Raw genomic sequence first — 16,153 nt, 5'->3', positions numbered from 1 at the left:
TCAAAATTTATTGAAAAAAGATAGATGTAATAACTAAAATAATGCTCAGCTTTTTTCTCAGATAGAAGCGGTTTGGTCTATAACATGTCAGAAAACAAGAACAAATGCCCATCAAAGGGTCCCTTAACCTCCTTCCAATAGCTTAAATTGTCAGAATTGATTCAATAGAAAAAAGCTACAAATCTGAACAACTAGAAGGATTACAATCTACAAGTGTTTGGCACTTTTGTTTGATAAATGAATTTCAGAATTGATCATTATGTTGTGTAGATGAACACAATTCCTATGTGTGCCTTTATTGACAGCATCTCGGTATCTAAATGCTGAAAATGTGATGAATAAAGGTACATTTGATTCATAAAACTGTTGTAATCATCTCTAAATATAATTTTGAACACTCACAAACATTTACTCACCGGCTCTGCAAAAGCGTTGTCCCATAACACAGTTGCTGTGGCGTTATTGTCTTGGCTACCGTGAACTATCACCACTACAGGTAGTGATAACGTCTGTTCAGAGAAACAGGGGAGACCATCAGAATGCTGTAACAATAAATACCGCTAAACCTTCACAGTATTTCTATGGTTTTAATGGCAAATAAGATATTGTTAATAAACAGCATAAAACCACAGATGAGGAAAGGGAATGAGTAGGATTGGTCGGGGTGATGTGGTGCACTGGACTTCACAGTATGCGTAGAAGTGGATGTTAAAGGTTTTGTAACTTTTAAGGTAAAAACAGGTTGCCCCTCCTGCAGGAGTAAGAATGGATAGTATCTTTGTGTCTGTCAGTCTGCGCCCTCTTACCTTCACTTGAAAGACGAGCTCGTTGCCTCCGACACTAAACTGGGACTCGAACAGAATGGTGAACTTCTCTTCTGTGACAGATTCGGCTCCTCGTCTGTCCGACCGCTTGATCCTCTTCAAAGACTACATGACAGACGACACTTGTAAGAATGAGCAATACTGGATGTACGGCTGACAAAGCACACATCATACGTACAGCACATGCATGCATAATTCACTTTGACTAAAGGGCTGACATGTAAATAATCCATGGAAGTCTTTAAGGATTGTCACTAACAACATGAGTGATGTAGAGAGCGGCTCTACTGATCCTGCAAAGCATTGCTGAGTTGCCATGAGTTTGTACAGTACATACTGTACTTTTAATACCTCACTGCACATTCACTAGACACTCACACTAGCAAACAGCACAACACTGATGCTTTTAAATCCTACAAGATTATATTTAAGGGGAGATACCCCAGACAAAAACTTTTCATGCACTGGTCAATTTTGAGATTTTGGGCTATTTTGCTTCCATAACATGTCTTCTTTCAGACTAGTGGAGAGAAGACATCCAAAACACACATTTAGGTGTTTATTTTACTACTTTGTCTATTTACATCTGTGGATTTCACCTAAATTGATCAAAAGTTAGCATTAGATTATGCCTAATTTGCATATTTAAACATAAATTATCAGAACACTTGTAATACAACAAATAGTTGTCTTAATGTAAGTAATCAACTGAGGAAGTTTCATGGTGATATCTATTAGCTCATTTTTTTTTACTAGGGCTGTCAATCGACTTAGTACTCTTATCAACATGGGAGTGGGCAAATATGCTTGCTTTATGCAAATGCATGTATATATTTATTATTGGAAATCAACTAACAACACAAAACAATGACAAATATTGTCCAGAAACCCTCACAGGTACTGCATTTAGCATAAAAAATATGCTCAAATCATAACATGGCAAACTGCAGCCCAAAAGGCAACAACAGCTGTCAGTGTTCTGACTTAATAATAATAATAATAATATCTTGGATTTATATAGCGCCTTTCATGAAACCCAAGGACGCTTAACAAAGACATAAATAAATACAACAAATGTAACAGTAGCTAGAGGCCATAGGCCTTGGTGAAGAGGTGGGTTTTGAGGAGTCTTTTGAAAGTGTCCAGAGATGGTGCGTTGCGGAGCTCTATAGGGAGAGAGTTCCAAAGTGTGGGGGCTGTCACACTGAAGGCTCTGTCCCCAAAAGTTCTCATTCTTGTGTGAGGGACGGAGAGCTGACCCGTGCCTGAGGATCTAAGGTTCCGGGGCTGTGTGTAAGGGTGGAGGAGGTCAGATAGGTACTGAGGAGCCAGGGCGTTGAGGGATTTGTAGGTGAGGAGGAGGATTTTGTAGGTGATGCGGGACTTGACCGGGAGCCAGTGGAGGTGGATGAGGGTGGGGGTGATGTGCTGCCAGGGACTTGAGTATGACTTGCACCAAACTGCATGTGATTATCATAAAGTGGGCATGTCTCTAAAGGGGAGACTCGTGGGTACCCATAGAACCCATTTTCATTCACATATCTTGAGGTCAGAGGTCAAGGGAACCCTTTGAAAATGGCCATGCCAGTTTTTCCTCGCCAAAATTTTGCATAAGTTTGTAGTGTTATTCAACCTCCGTATGATACCAGTATCTTCACTCTAGCTTTAAAACTGAGCCCGCTACAACCTAAAAATCGTAAGTTGCATTAATGCGTTAGTGGCATTAAAAGAAATTTGCGTTATAGTTTTATTATCGAGTTAACTTTGACAGCCCTATTTTTTACCCTATTCCCCTGGGGTATTTCCCCTTAAACGTTATTTCAATATAATTATTAATTTTTCTAGAAATCCAAAAACGATTGGTACTACATTAATAACAAGTGATGCTATTTCACCCAAAGGAAATACTCTATATTTACAGTTATCATATTATTTCAAGCATAGCTAACATAGAGCCACTTTTGCCGTCGATCTCCATACTTCTGATGGACACATCTTGCTGCAGGGTCAGTTTCACTCTAGTACCGACCCATGGACATTGAGACATTCAACTCAGTGTAGTTACTTCACTTCAGGAACACTCACCATATTCCTGAAGTGGGCGCTGAGAGTGCCTGTAGTCTGGTGGTACTCCATCACACAGTTATTGTTGAGAATTTCTCCACTGCTGTCACTGAAAGAGAGAGACAATCAAGGAGTGAGTCAATTAGCTGTAATGTTGGCTGTGAATGACGCACTCAAGTGCTGACAATTATATTCTTCCCGGAACAAATTAAAATGAAATGATGCTCGTTTGGACGGCAGGAGCTGAGTGAAACACACGCACGGTGTAGGAACGACGTTCGTACTCGTATAATTGGAAGGTTTAACCACCTCTCTACTCTTCTCTACATGAGAAAACACCGAGCAGATGTCTCTGGGTTGCAGATCGGTTGCCATACCAAGTGGTTTAGATGAGAAACAGCAGAAGATGGCTAAGCTGTTGAATTGCTAAGCCATATAACCGCTGGCTGCCTGGCTGACCTACAGTCTTGGAAGGTTTTTTATTTGTCAGGAGGAATGTGGAGCGAGGCCGTGGAACAGGCTAAATGTGGATTCTGCATCCACACCATAGATTCCTCTGAGGCATTGTTCACGTTCCAGCCATGTCTCTGTGATGAGGTCTGGAAACACACTGGGCCAGAGTTCATCCTGGGATCCAGTAATCCCTGTTGAAAACTAAGAATCCGTCATTAACGGTGCCATGGGAGATCACCGCGGTGTCGCCACTAAATAAAGTAGGGATACTAAAAAATGTGTCGGAAACATCAGGATGACGTGTTAGTGCTACAGCGTGAAAGCATTCTGGTGCGAAACACAGACTGCATACAATATGTATGTAATCTCTAATCGTGATTTCACCCAGAGGTTTCTGAAGCTCAAAGTGGGTGGCTGCAGCCGTCGCTATCTTGGCAGTGACGACACAGCCTAACTCCCGGCTAATCCAAAAATGGGTAAATAGATGGATCGTTGGTGGAGCTGAGGTGAGCCTGGGTGATGCAGCAGAGCAGACTGCTAGTGACCTGAGACGACACCCAGCTGTCACTCAAAGCAGCCACGCCCTCAATTATGCCGAACTTTAAGCCTTAATATAAATGAAACAGGTGAGTTATATAAATATTCACACCAGTGCAGTTGTCATGAACGGGGAAATTAGCTATAGAGACTAAAACCGTTTTTCATACCAGACTGTAAACATGTTTATTTCTGCTTGGGCGTTTTAACATGGGGTTCTCTGGGGATTGACTTCCTTTTGGAGCCAGACTCAAGTGGCCATTTGAGGAACTGCAGTTTTTGGCACTTCCGCGTTGGCTTCATTTCTCAGCACCGGAGGTTGACACTTGATGTTTTTTATGTATTAATTCAAAATAAACCATGTCGCTAAAGTCTGAACCGCCAGAGAAACCCAAATCCACACTGAGCTGAATGACTGGACTTACTTCCTTGTGTTCTCGTTCTTCAGCAGGGCCTTGGCTTGCTGTTCACTAATGATGGTGGCTTTCACCTGCGGAGGGTTCATGTGTACGTTCAATTTCCCGCCCACTAGGAGGCGTACTGTAGCGGCAAACTTGGTTTGGGTTTTTAGCACCTGTGGAGGCTGTTTCTCAATGATGAAGGTGCTGTGGAGACAAAAAGGGAGTTGGACTGAATGAAGGATGAGAACAAAACCCTGTTGATTAGATGGCTCAGTGCAATATGTCAATAAACTTTGCTGAACATTATCTCCTTCCACATTTTTCTTTTGAAGCATCTCATAAATTGTAGCAAAGAAATATGTTAAAACTAGAATTACCGCCTCGCGGTTGTACGCCTCCGCCAACAAATCAAGTTTACATCCATGTGTGGTCAAAATGTCATCACTTCATCATTTTATCCTGTTAGACATTTCTGTGAAATTGTCATAACTAGAATACAGTATGAACTCTTGAACCACGGCCAAAAATGTGTCTAGTTAGGTCACTGTGACCTTTGACCACTGAAATCTAATCAGTTCATCCTCGAGTCCAAGTAGTCTGTGCCAAATTTGAAGAAATTTCCTCGAGGCGTTCCTGAGATATTGCATTCATGAGAGTGGTACGTACGTACGGACAAACAGACAATCTGAAAACATAATAATAATAAATAAAAAATATGTTTTGTGGATCTTCAGAGCAAAGTTTTGTTTGCATGTATTCTACCAGCATTAGCATGAGCATGCAACACGTCAAATTGACTTGTTAACAGCCATAATGGCTTCTTTGGATGCATTCTTACAGTTTATTGTAGCTAGTTAAGATATACAACACATTTCCAAACAAAACTGGATCTAAATTAAGGCTGCAAAATGATGTGAACACAGAATATAAACAATGCACGTTTAAAACATGCAAAAGACTGTATTAATGTTTTATGAGGTTTGCGTGCTTTCACCGTGTTCATTAGACTTTAGGTACACATGAAATGCTGAATGCTAACTGCTTACAATGAAAACTCAACAGGGCTCCGTTCAGCTCTACTGATCTGCAGGTTTGAGAACATTAGCCGCTGTAAATAACCATAGTACACTAATGGAAGGTATTGAAGGTAATGAAAGCAAGGTGTGATTCTCTGTCTAGCCGTCTTCTGATTTTCACATTAACACAAATAGAAAGCAAGAAATGAAACAACACAGCCTAATGATTAAGCCTGCAGGCTCAGGGGCAGCTTTGGAAGCTAATACATAAATGTTGTTATGAGACTTGAAGCGTTCTGGTCTGCAGCTGAACCAAGTGGTGATGAGAAGACAACGCTCTCCAATTGTCAGCCTGAAGCCTCCGGGGGCTTCAGGGGAATATAGGGAGGATGTTGTTGGAGAAACATAACCCGTGTTTGTACTGTGCGTGAAAGCAATGCATTACTGTGTGGGCGCAGGCATGTCTGTGGCCAATCAGTAATCGCAGTGACACAGACATGGTTTCTCAATGTGCTACGGGTCCCTGTAGGGACAATCTTCAAGAAGAGACGTAGAGGATACTGTCAGGATTACTTCCTGTTGAGAAACGCTGAAGGGCTAAAAGACCCTGGCAGATGTGCCTTCGGGCCTAAAAGTATTTATTGCAACAAGTTGCGTGTGCCCTCGCTTTCCTTTAATCTCTTGCACACTGCTTTCTCTTTGTCTCCGCAGATCTCTTTAGGTGCATTTAACGTCCATCCTTTGCCTCTGGGCACATTTGTATTCAGTCCTGACTCTCTCTCTTCTCCTTCTTCTTCTTCTTCTTCTCCCTGCTGTGAATATAGTCTTCTTCGACCACATCTCGCCTCCTCTGTCTGCATCTCATTCTGTACTAATGGGGTTTGAATCAGTGCTGGATGATGTAATGTGTTAAATGTGATCTTTAGTTGACAGGGCTCAGACTTTAACACGTGCAGACAGGACACACACTTTAACTTTATATAAAGGCCCTATGACACAGCGAGCCGACGGTCGGCCGTCAGACAGTTTGGGGCCGTCGCTGAGCGTCTGTTGCCCTAGTTCATTCTAAAACAGTCACAGGATTTAAATTTTTTTTTGATAGTGCATCAAATATAAGTATTGACAACAAGACGAAGCGACTACAACAGTAGTTTGTTTGGCTGCACCATAAACAGATAAAGCTGTTGCTCTTCTGTTGTATATCTGGTAACTTGTTTTTGCAACGTATCGTTATTCAACGGTTCCTATGATATCATACGAAAAGTTATTCCTCGTTTTTCTTGGGTTTTCCTATGAATGTCCAGTAACACATGATGCACGCTTCAATTTCTGTTGGTTACGTGCATATGAAAACAGTCTGGTTGTTACCACGGTAACCACAGGTCGACCAGGACTGAAATCCTAACGGCTGCAACTTCAACCTTATCTTTTAAAAGACTTAAACTAAAGTGAAATGTCCTTACTCACGGAAACAAGAGAATACAAACAAACAGTAAACAGTAGTGTCACACATGTGGATTAAATCATTATGCGGATAAACTGAATGCCTGTGTAATTACATTTTAGTAAAAAATGATTTCTCTCACTCTGTTGACCACAAAATGTTGTGTAAGTAGGACTTGTTTGCAAAAAAGGCCCACACTGCACACACGCTGGGGCTGATATATTTGTATTGACACTAAACTGACCTACATTCATGCCGTTAAATCAGCTTGTTTAGTCTAGATTCAGCCTTTAGAAGTTTAGATGAACCTCAACACACACGCACACACACACGCACCTGGTGACCAATGCTGAGATGATATCTGTGATAGTACTGTTGAGTTCGTTGAGGAGCTCTTCAATGGGGCCGGGGATGGGCAGCTGCTGTCTGAGGTGCTCTGCCCTCCGAATCTGCTGCCTGTTTTGCCAGATAGTTTCTGCCAGCTTCTCACACCTAACACACACACACAAGCACACAAGTAGACTTCAGGATTGACATGGACAAAGGTATTATGTTTCTACATTGCTTAACATTTGTACTGACTCCAGCAGAACATTAGCAATTAAGATTGAAACAGGATCGTTCAAAACAACTCTGAAATCCTCGACTGGATAGATTTTTTTATCTCTGTTATTAGGAGCCAATAAACCCAGCGGTAGTCAATTGAGAGCTTGTAAACCTGTGCCCCTTTGTTTTGTGAGGGAGTCTAGCGGCTGTGATCTTGGTGGGAGGTGGAAGAGAACTCACCAGGACTGCAGGATGTCCAGGCCTCCCTCCGGCGGGCCCCCGTTGCCTGCCAGCTGTTGCCGTCTCTTCCACTGGATCAGCTCATCATCCAGAATGATGGTCTGCTGCTTCCTCAACAGCTGCAGTGTTTTCTGGTGCTTCTCTGCCAGGTCCTGCACATACACAGACAAGAGGAGCTTGCAAATCGCACATTCTTGCACATACATACAGCATGTTTTCTTTAAGTGTGCATCCCCATGTCTCACCAGTCTGTATTTCTGTAGTGTGTTGGCCTCTCTGGTCAGCCATGCCTCCACAGTGGCTCTCTTGCTGAGAAGGGCGGGCTCCCGTAGCTGTCGGTCAGCAGGGGGCAGCGTGGACAGGCTGGTCAGCTGAGCTGAGGACGGGTGGGGTTGTTGCCATCCAAATGGGGGAGGGGTGGGGACGAGTTAGAGAGGAAGAGAGGAAGAGAGGAAGAGAGAGAGGAGGTAAAATCTTTAACCTGTGCACATACAGTGTACATACATGTACAGCCGAGAGGAATAATGATTTACTCAGGGTAACCTCCTGTAGCGAAACACAGACGTCATAACAGCTAGGTGTTGTTTTCAGAACGGTGCAACATGTATGCAAAGGTTGCTGGTTATGGAAGCTCCAGGTGTTTGTTTTCCATTGCTGATCTACAGGATCCAGCATGTTTCAGACAGCTGGGAAATGTATGTGGACTCGTGTGGCATGATCTTTTTGATGCAATTTCACACCTTTATATTTTAAAGCTATGACATACAGTATACTAGACCATACAAACCATTCTTTAAAACCTTTATATCACTAACTTCACAGTTGGGATCAATCGAGTTGCACACACCAAACCACACAGGGCTTCAACTAATGATTAATTTCTTTATTGTTTTCTAGTTTTTTTAATTAATCAATTAATTGAGTTCACCAAAACAAAATGTAAATGTTTTCCCTCGGGCTGTCAACTTTAACACAATAATAACGCCTGAAAATTGTTTCAACGCCACTAATTTTCTCTAACGCATTAACGCAATCGTTCTTTCGGAGATTGTAGCGGGTTCAATTTTAAAGCTAGAGTGAATATACTGGCATAATATGAAACTAGAAAACCTGAAAAAAGGAGTCCATTGGTACCAACCATACTAGTCTGTCAGGAAGGAGGCTACATAATGCCCCAAACTTGCACTAAATTTTGGCGAGGAAAAACTGGCATGGCCATTTTCAAAGGGGTCCCTTGACCTCTGACCTCAAGATATGTGAATGAAAATGGGTTCTATGGGTACCCACGAGTCTCCCCTTTACAGACATGCCCACTTTATGATAATCACATGCAGTTTGGGGCAAGTCATAGTCAAGTCAGCACACTGACACACTGACAGCTGTCGTTGCCTGTTGGGCTGCAGTTTGTCATTTTATGATTTGAGAATATTTTTTATGCTACATGCAGTACCTGTGAGAGTTTCAGGACAATATTTGTCATTGTTTTGTGTTGTTAATTGATTTTCAATAATTAATATATACATACATTTGCATAAAGCAGCATATTTGCCCACTCCCATGTTGATAAGAGTATCAAATAGTTGAAAAATCTCCCTTTAAGGTACATTTTGAACAGATAAAAAATGTGCGATTAATTTGTGATTAATCCTGATTAACTATGGACAATCATGCAATTAATCCCGATTAAATATTTTAATCGATTGACAGCCCTAGTTTTCCCTTTCCTTTAGTGTGTTATATACAGTAGTTGTTTGTGCATGTAAAAAGTCTGCAAATAAACAAAGCCCAAAGTTCACACCAAAGGGAGTTATTCTCCCCCACAGAAACACTGCTCCTGAACTAGTGAATCCTGCCTTTTCTTCCGTGACATGGTGATGTCTCCAAGTAACACATTTGCATAATACCTGCCTAGCGGCTAGTTTGGCACACCCTCAAACAGGACTAGTTAAAGCAGAGCTGGAGCAGAGTCCGAAGAGTTTGGTTCGGTTGACAAATCCCAAACGTTTTAGACAGAGGGTGAAAAAAGGTGCTGCAGCACAGACAGTATGAGAAAAATATTTGTTTCTTGACATTAAAGCATGTAAACATAGTTTCTAGTAGAAACCCAAAACACAAGTATGCACCTGAAAATAAGCATAATAGGTCCTCTTTAAATAAAACAGGAAAGAAACAAATCCGCACTTGGAGGTTGAACCAGCAACTGTTTGGCCTTTGTGATGAATCACTCTGTCAAATAATGAAAACCAATTACTCCCTGTCTCCTCACAGTCTAGCCAGTCACAACATTTGCATTACTGTTGAGCAGCGATAACGAGATGCAGTTCCTGTGGTCTCACCCTGGATGCGGAGGCTCTCCTGGTACTGGATGATGAAGTACTCCTGGTTGTGCTGGAGCTTACGCAGGTCGTTCTCAGTGTCCTGGGTCAGCAGGCGAAGCTCCTCGAAAGCTTGGTTGATCTGTTGGTATTTCTGAGACATGCTGTCCATCATCCCGCCTACCGGAGAGCTCGACTGTCAATTACAAAGCGTGTTTGAGAGACAGGCAGAGAGAGAGGAAATTGCGGGTTTGGGAACAGTAATTGGTAAGGTTGCATGGCCTGTATATAGTCTGTCATTGGGTTGTTTATGATAGTTGTTAGGGGAAATGGCTGGTGAGCTAAGAGCTGAGCTACCAGGGATATCTGTGGGGGATGGAGCCGAGCTGGACTTTTCATTGCCCCCTGCGTGTAGCAGTTTGGCTGTTTGACTGTAAAATCCCCAGTGACCACAAGCCTGATGGGAACACTGCAAATAGAGACGGAAGAAATGCATTTGCTTATCATACTCAGGCAGACTGCACGGTCAGTTAAAGCTCTGAACAAGATGGTGCCTAAAGGTTCAGACTAAACACGGTGAAATTCAATCAGCCCAAATATGCATTCCACTAATAGAAACGGCATGTTGTGACTGGAAATCAATTCACTGCAGGAGTCGCTGAGAGTCACATGTTTTACGCACTGCTGGCTTTATGGTTTTGTAAATCAGTGCTTTTTTATAAACCGTGAAATATTTGACGTCCCTCCATATTGCAGGGGAGGATTACAAACGGTTTACTTTTAAAAGTCCATTTCACGGTATGATCGAGTAGTTATCGTATCTATAATAATGCAAAGGAATCTGCACACTTTGGGGGGGAGATAAATGGAGGAAACAGAGAGTAGTTACGCAATTACCCAGCCTCTGAATCAGTCACCATTATGTAGTTGAGCTTCTGTTTGTGTTTGCAGGCTTTGCACAGGCTGTGGAATGAATAATGCATGGAGGAGCCACAGGTGTTTGTCCAAGCAAGTTTACATTTCAGTGTCTGTGTGTAGACAAAGTGTCAGCTTGTATTTTACATGCATCCTACTCACATTGGTGGCCTCCCTGACGAGCCGTTGCTCTGTGTAGAGGATGTGTTTGATGCATCGGACCAACTCCAGAGGACATCGGTCATACGTGCTCTGAAAGACAAGGAGCACATGTGCCCGTGTTAAGGTCTATTAGCCCCTGACGAGCGGAGCGGCCGCCGCACACAGGACTCACCAATTTAGTCGCATCAAGGAAGCTCGCTAAGTTCTGGAGCGGCAGACAAACTAAAACCCATTAGACAAGCCTAATGAGACCCATCTCTGAAGCACGGCGCACTTCATATATGATTCATTAGCATACACACATATTGTCACACTCCGGAGTTAAGTGGTTTATGTGTTACAGTAATATTTTTTTCCCCTGATGGGTAGTGCAACAAATAGCGGTTTCACTTTCAGTTTAAAAGATGCTGTTGTGAGTCAGTTATTGATCTTCTTGTTGTTTCCTGTTTTAAGTCGGGGAGTGGCATTGCATTTACTGTAGGGCTGTCAATTAAAATATTTAATCGCATTTTCTATCTGTTCAAAATGTACCTTAAAGGGAGATGTGTCAAGTAGTTAATACTCTGAACAATATGGGTGTAGGCAACAACAGCTGTCAGTGTGTCAGTGTGCTGACTTGAGTATGACTTGTCCCAAACTGCATGTGATTATCATAAAGTGGGCATGTCTGTAAAGGGGAGACTCGTGGGTACCCATAGAACCCATTTTCATTCACATATCTTGAGGTCAGAGGTCAAGGGATCCCTTTGAAAATGGCCATGCAGTTTTTCCTCGCCAAAATTGAGTGCAAGTTTGTAGCGTTATTTAACCTCCTTCGTGACAAGCTAGAATAACATGGTTGGTACAAATAGATTCTTTAGGTTTTATAGTTTCATATGATGCCAGTATCTTCACTCTAGCTTTAAAACTGAGCCTGCTACAACTGAAAAATCGCAAGTTGCGTTAATCCTCATCCTCATCCTCATCTGCAACCGCTTATCCCGTTAGGGGTCGCGGGGGGGCTGGAGCCGATCCCAGCCGACATTGGGCGAAGGCGGGGTACACCCTGGACAGGTCGCCAGTCCATCACAGGGCTGACACATAGAGACAGACAACCATTCACACTCACATTCACACCTACGGGCAATTTAGAGTCCACAATTAACCTAACCTGCATGTCTTTGGACTGTGGGAGGAAACCGGAGTACCCGGAGAAAACCCACGCTAACACGGGGAGAACATGCAAACTCCACACAGAAGGGTCCCAAGCCGGATTCGAACCTGCAACCCTCTAGCTGTGAGGCGCCAGTGCAGCCCTTAAGTTGCGTTAATGTGTTAAAGAAATGAAATGGTGTTAAAACCAATTTGCGTTAACATGTTATTATCACGTTAACTTTGGCAGCCCTAATTGCATTAAGAGTTGAATTGCAGCTGAGTTTACGAGGACACACAGCACACTGGGGTGAGAAAAAAGAGCACAGGGCATCGACAGTATTTGTTCTCCATACGTTTCATATATCCCACATCATTATATTACAATCCCAGAAGGGAAAATGGAGTGGTAGGAATTCGGGATTACAGATTGATGTTGCCAAGCCAGCCCCCCTTCACCCTGTTTCTCTGCCTGGTTTCAGGGAGGGAAGAAGACAAACAGAAGAACGGATCTGGGAGCAGGGAGCTCGATCATAAATAGCAGAGCTGGCTGGATACCAAAGCCTCACTTGGGTTGTCCTCTTGTTTTCCTCCTGGTTGGATACAACCTGTTCTTAAAACATGTTGCACCACAGGGTTCTCTTTCTAAGACCTACAGCAAAGTGAGCAAACAGTTGTATCTTCCAACCACCTGCTTCTCATCTTCTCACATTGTTTAAAGGTGAGTGTTTTGCTGAAAACATGATCTCATTCTGTTGTTGTTGGCTTATTTGATTGCGTGAACAGCAGGCACTTCATGCTCCAGTATTTTTTGTTCTTCAGACTTTTTAGCTATAGACAAAAGTTTCAAAGTCACTTCTAAGACAAAGAAAATGAAGGTTTCTTTTACTGATAAATCTGACAAATAACCGAAAGCCACAGTTGATATATACATACTGGCTTTGGTGCCTGTGTGTTCTCAAACTTTGGCCCCACTGACCCCCATGAAATTGCTCTCTCTTTGCAAACTAAAGCCTAAAAGTCTCTCAATCAGACGGCTGTATGAACAAGAATGTAAACCAGTAAGGTACTGTATATTCCTGGGTATGCAGGGTATATTTTCCAAAAACATACCTTGAGCTGGCTGGCGTAGTGTCCCAGTTTGATTTTGAGTAGGAAGCCATCCTCTCCCACCTGGTGCTCGGCCTTGTTCTGCAGCTCCTGGATCAGACTGTCCAGTAGCCGTTTGGCCTTGAACTCCTCTTGTGGGTTCTCCAGGTCTATGGTATCCCTAACAACACACACACAAACACACACATGCATGCACGCACGCAAGACGCATACAAAAGTAGACATGTGCATGAATATAAACATGGTTTATAAATTAACGCTAAGATGTTGAAAATAGCAAACAGAAAGCAACTGTCCTAATGTGCTCTCATAGACAAACACAAACACTTGTGCATGTGGGCATAACTGCACCCACGTTAATGCATTATGTCTGTGCTGCAGAGCAACTCACCAGAGCTGGCCCTCTATCCACTGGGACAGATAATGTCGCACCTCGATGGGGAAGTGCTGACCGTACAGAGACTGCATCTGGTGAAGAGCATCTCCCTGGAGCTGCTGGGCCTGGATCCACACTGCCATCTTCAACACCCTGAAGGTGAAAAAGAGGTTGTTACCAAACAACCCTGATAACACTGCTCTACCGCTTTTTGTAGTTCATAGGAAAGAGACACTGGAGTTTTGTCTTATGTATAATGTCTTATGGCTTTTACGATTCTCTCTTGTTTTTTTAATGCCCATGTATCTACATATATTTTCTCAGGGAATGTGCAACATTTGACTTGTTTTTCTACTGCGTGTTTGGTATAATATTGTATACAAAGATCGACGACGCGTCTCCACTTCCTCCCACTGTACAGAAGTGAAGCCAGTAGTGATCGGGTGGTGGAGCCGCGGTATCGAGGTCACCCACCCGAACCAATCGCGAGCCGAGCACGGCCGCAGCTGGTCATCGAGAGAGACTCACAGCTGTCAATTATGACGTCTCGCACCCTTTTTATAGCATCAAATAACTAATTAAAACCAAACTTATCAGAAAAATGAACACTTGAACATACATCAGCGTGATAAGAACTAAATAAAATGACAGAAACCATCTTTGGGAAAAATTGATTTGATGTGTACTTTGACTTTTTAGTTTGGCCCATGTCCAATACACTAACATGGAGGGGGCAGGGGGTTTATGACCTATACTGCAGCCAGCCATTGAAACAATAAAGTATATGTTATCTTATCTTATCTTATGGGAGTGTTGGGAACACAGCTTAAAGAAAAGAGCAAGGTGATGAGCAGCATTATAAGATCATTTAAGGTCACATTATGATGTGTATGTAGTAAGAGCGATGCTTGGTATCTGAAGAGTTTGGAGGGTAATGTCTTCAAAACTGCAAGAGCAAAAGCATGAGAAATGGTTTAAATGGTGTGTTTATCTGGCCCAACTTAAGCAGCAACCGTTAGCATTTATGGTTAATTAGCTCGCTACCTACTGTTAGTCTTTGTCAGTTAGTCCACACCACACCCTTCTCTTATAATGTTAAAAGCAAGGGGCAACCTCCGGGTCTGAACTTGCATTCTTTCTAACAGCCAGCAGGGGGCGACTCCTCTGGTTGCAAAAAGAAGTCTGATTGTATAGAAGTCTATGAGAAAATGAGCCTACTTCTCTCTTGATTTATTACCTCAGTAAACATTGTAAACATGAGTCTATGGTCTCAATCACTAGTTTCAAGTTTTCCTCAATACAGCATGATGTTCATTTAGTAACTTATGGTCCCATTTAGAGTCAAATAGACCATAAAGCAGGGTTTGCTTTAGGGCGTGGCTACTTTGTGATTGACAGGTCGCTACCACGGCGTTGTCCGGTCTGGGAGTTGTCCGTGTTTTCCTCTTACGACTTTAACCCTTTCACAGTGTGTTTTCAGTTCATCAAGGTTAATTATAAACCTTCTGGTCGCCTAAAACTTCTCCACCCTCTCGTGTCACTTCTGGTTCCAAAAAAACAAGATGGCAACGGCCAAAATGCTGAACTTGAGGCTTCAAAACGGCAGTCCACAAATGAATGGGTGACATCACATCACAGTGACTACGTCTACTTCTTATAGACAGTCTGGTTAAAAGTGAACATAAAGTTTGAAAACACAGACGACAAGCTAAGCAACCAAACAGGGTTATGTTACAACGAAATAAGTGGGATCTTGTGTTTTCCTTTATCACAGTAGGACTAACTGGTTCTGCCTGTGAAGCTTTACTCTCAGTCTTTTAGTATTACATCATGCATATAGCCATGATGAGTAATTTTATGACCCCTTTAAAAAATAAAAAATCAGTTCTAAAATGAACTCGAAAAAGTCAGCCGAGGACAACATTTAAAAATAAATTATGGAGCAAGGTTATGCTGAATTAACTAGCTGGCTACAGCTGATATAATTTGCCAACGGCTGTTTTCATTTCAGCCGGCAACATCGACTGTTTTTTATCTCCCTCTGTGTGAAAAACAAGGATCCATTGTTTGTAAAATTACTAATTACAAATGGTAAATTTGCCACCTTCATCATTGTGAACTGAATGCAGTGTGCAATAATGGAAAGCTTGACAGTCAATTATCTTTAGTTGCAGAAATGTCATACAAATGTATTAAATCCAGCATGATTTCAACTGAACTCCCTGACATATTACTACAAAACGAAACCTACAGCATACAAATGTTTCTGGTTTCCCTGTAAGGCTCCCTGCCTTGGTGGTTGAGCTGATGGTGTGTCTATTCTCTGAACATGTTAAGGACTTAAACAGCCAACAGCTCCACGTTGAGTGTTACTGTGTCTTGGTTTAGAGGACAGAGGGTGTCGTATCCTGTACAGATTGTAAAGCTCCCTGAGGCAAATTTGTGATTTGTGATAATAGGCTATACAAATTGACTTGACTTGACTTTGTGTTGGGTCACTGCTACTTGTTTCCAGTCAACACACCCACTCACTCTTCTCAAAAGTGGCACAGTCACTGTCAGTAAAAGACTGACGGTATGAGTACGCGGGAAGTTTGTGGTGCATGCATGTGTGTGTGT

At 42.4% G+C, this 16,153-nt stretch overlaps 1 pseudogene; it reads right to left on the bottom strand.

The window, feature by feature from the left end:
- The window catches only part of LOC141781550 (uncharacterized), a 156,568-nt pseudogene that overhangs the window by 94,594 nt on the left and 45,821 nt on the right, over nucleotides 1–16,153 (bottom strand).

Source organism: Sebastes fasciatus, chromosome 13, assembly GCF_043250625.1.
Source record: "Sebastes fasciatus isolate fSebFas1 chromosome 13, fSebFas1.pri, whole genome shotgun sequence".
NCBI classification, from domain to species: Eukaryota; Metazoa; Chordata; class Actinopteri; order Perciformes; family Sebastidae; genus Sebastes; species Sebastes fasciatus.
Note: the sequence above shows the minus strand (reverse complement) of the source record. Positions and strands in the feature narration are given on the sequence as shown.